Consider the following 3561-nt stretch of genomic DNA (forward strand, 5'->3'; position numbering starts at 1 on the left):
TTCTCTTGAGCCCCACTCTACATCTCTGGTAAAACTGATGTCTTCCTTCTTCCTGCTATAGGGAGGGTATCTTTCACATGGGAGTTATATCTCCTGCTTTTAAGGAGAAGAAGGAAAGTCAGAGTACCCATTTTGTATTTGCTGTTTTTCTAGTGCCTTTGTCTCGAAATAGTCAATGTACCAAGGCAACATATTTTTGGGTGACATGCTCTGAACCTCTACAGCTTCCAGTACTCTAAGGTGCATTGTTTCTGTTCACATTCAATGTTTCTAAAATGTGCACAGGCCATTTAGTTTCTTGCCATCTTTTAAAATGTGGTGGTAAATCTATAAAGCATCGTGCAATTCATAGTGTCTTAAAATTGAGGAAATATGGTACTTTAAACTAAGGCCGGGTGATTAGTTAACTAGGGTTAGTAGTGGTGGTTATTCTAATAGAGAAAGTGCACCTATTAGACCTTGAAGGATAGGTGAAACTTTGTCAGATGGAGACTGACATAAGATGTATTCCTGGACGAGAGACTAGGAAGAAATGACCCAAATATAGAGGGTGAGTTTGGGGATTTTGAGGTGCTGTGAAATGCTTGGACCAAGAGGATGGGCTTTATACATAGGATGGGGGATAAATTTGAAAACCTACATATTTTACTTTGTATTGGCTGAAAATTGAATGCTAAGAGCATTTATTTTCACCTAATATTGGAACAACTAAAGGGCTTTAAGCTGGGGAATGCTTTCAATACACTGAATTTTCAGGAGACATTTGAGGCAATAAGACCAATCAGGGAGTTATAGCAATAGTCTAGCAAGAGATAATGAGCACTTGACCTAGAAGCAGTAACAGAAATATAATGCAAAAGGAGAGATGGTATAACTCCAAATATATCTATGGCAAAACATACATGGGGAGGGTTCTGGGGTAAAATGAGGTAAAAGATGAATCAAGAGTTTTTACCTCAGGTACTGAATAGATAGATGATGGAGCCATTTATTGAGAGAATAGATACAGGAGGAGAAGCAGGCTTAAGGTCTTCAAGTATGAAAAAGACAGCAGTAGACTATATTTGCATGAACTTTGAGGCTTCCAGTGTGGCACAAAATTAGATAGTAAGAAAATCTGGGGAATTTCTTGGAAAGGGATTTGAATGAAAGGTATAGATGGTTCTCTATTTTAGTCTGTAATAATTTTGGACGGCTCTTCTATGTACAAGTTTCTCTTGTGGGTGTTAATGATACAAAGATGAAAAAATCCCAGCTCCTGCCCTTAAGGAGGTCACAGTTTAGGAGAAGAGATACATGAACCCATGAATTTATTGTCTAGATGATTAGCAGTATAATTAAGATATGATGAAAGTCCTGTAGCAGACCGTTTGCATGCCCCAAATTACATATCTACTCAGCTCTCAACATTACTGTGCATGCCAATCCCACAAAGTCCACCTTCAAGTAACTGCCACTTTTGGGGATGGGGGGCAGTATTCTCTGGCAGTGGAAACCCTCTGAAAGTGTCAGTGGGTTTACCACACCTCCCTTGCCAAGTCACTCTCAACCAATGACTATGAGGAGTTCATAAATACACAGCTCCTCAACCTTGCTTCACAGCTGGGGGAAGAGTGAGGCATATTCTATGCTGCATCACATAATTGCAACTGAGATTGAACACTAGTTGGCCATACCACTACTCTACTAGTTAAGTCATCCTGAATTCTTGCACTTGACTTGTTGGCTCAGGAGCTGTTTGGTGGCAACTTATAAACATGGCTACAGGGGTGCTTGGGTGGTTCAGTTGATTGAGCATCCATCTTCAGCTCAGAATATTGTCTTGAGGTTCCTGAGTTCAAGCCCCACATCTCTGTGCTGACAGCAGAGAGCCTACTTTGCATCCTCTGTACTCCTCACTCTGGCTGCCCCTCCTTGGTGTGCCTCTCTCTCAAACAAAGACATTTTTTTAAAAAGTTAAAAAAATAAAAAATAAATATGGCTACAAACTCTGATATGCTCTTCATCAAGAGATGGGATTTAGATCCCTACCCATTAAATCTGGCTGGATTTTAACCTGTAAATTGCAATAGAAGTAATGCTATATGACTTTTGAGCATGGGTCATAAATGACCATGGAGCTTCTGTCTCATTCGCTGGAACATTTGCTGTTGGAGCTCTGAGCTCTATGTGAGGAGCCCAGTTTGCTTGAGGCTGCCGTGCTGGAGATCCCACACTGAAAGGCCACACAGAGGGCTGGAGATTCTACATGCATAAAATGAGATGCCCATTGAGTACCTTGCTCTTTAAGTCATACCAGTGTAAGTGTGACACATGTGAGTGAAGAAGTCTCCAGATGATTTCTGGCCCCAATGTAGCAGTCACCCCTAGCCATCTGTGTTTTCTCAGTTGGATTCCCAGACATCATGGAGCAGAGACAGGATAACTCCACTGCACCCTGAGTGAATTCCCAGCCCACAGAATCATATGTATAATAGTATATGAACATAGTAAAATGGTTGTTTTACACTCAATTTTCGAGTGATAACCAGAATATTGACCTAAGATAGTACCTATGTAGTCAAAGCATCATGAGCATTTTTCAAGATGGTTGAAAATAGGAGTATGAAATAACTCAACAAGGGAGAGGGTGCAGCTCATTTATTTTCTACCATGCAGAGACGATGTGCCTTATCTAAAAAAAAAAAGAAGTGTACATTCTGTGTACGTTCTTTCACCCAAATAAGACCAGCCTCAATTGATTATCTAAGAACATTGGCTTTCAGGAAGTCACATGGCCTGAATGAGGCTAATAAATTGTGAAAGAACTACCAAGGAGCCCCTGGCTAATAGGTTTTCAACAGCTTTCCCATTTTAAAGGTATTTGTTTGTGCTTTGTCATTAGTAATCAACACACATTTAGTTGGAAATATATGTAGCCTAAAAAAAGATTGGAAAAAGATTCTGCCAGAGTTCGGCTCTAGAATCTATCTGGTGTGAACGTGAGGTGAAGGGGAGGGGATAATGCTCAGATGATTGGAAATTATTTCTGTGTTGGATGTGATGTCTGTCACATCCAATCACCTGGTGCCTGTTTAGGATCAGACAAATGACAGCAGGTGGAAGTGTGCCTTTTGATCCTGAAATGGCAACAGACCCTCACGTCTGCAGCTTCATCTGACAAATTTGGCAGGAGGAAAGAGGTCTGGAACCAGAAGCATCTGCCACTGAGTTGGGAGAGCTGAAATAAATGATTTTATTAAAGCTGTTTTCTCCAACTGCTATCCAGTGAGTTTAGTATGGACACAATATTAGACCCAAGGAGGTTGACCAACATGAGACCCTGGGATCCTCTGTCCATGCCTACGATGCTTATGAGATTCCACTTGAATCAGTCTAATCTGCATCAATTCGAATGGCACTTTTACAGTGTGTTAGGTGTGTGTATCTCTGTGCTAGGACCATGGAGGAGACCTGAGCAAGGTATAACTCATGTCTTCCTGTCATCGCCCATTTAGTTATTAGGCAGGTAACCCCATCACTGGAGGGGAAGCCTCCCTTCACACTGGATGGATAACAGTT

The sequence above is a fragment of the Hyaena hyaena genome, unplaced genomic scaffold (assembly GCF_003009895.1).
Source record: "Hyaena hyaena isolate Hyena2069 unplaced genomic scaffold, ASM300989v1 scaffold_1106, whole genome shotgun sequence".
Classification (NCBI taxonomy): Eukaryota; Metazoa; Chordata; class Mammalia; order Carnivora; family Hyaenidae; genus Hyaena; species Hyaena hyaena.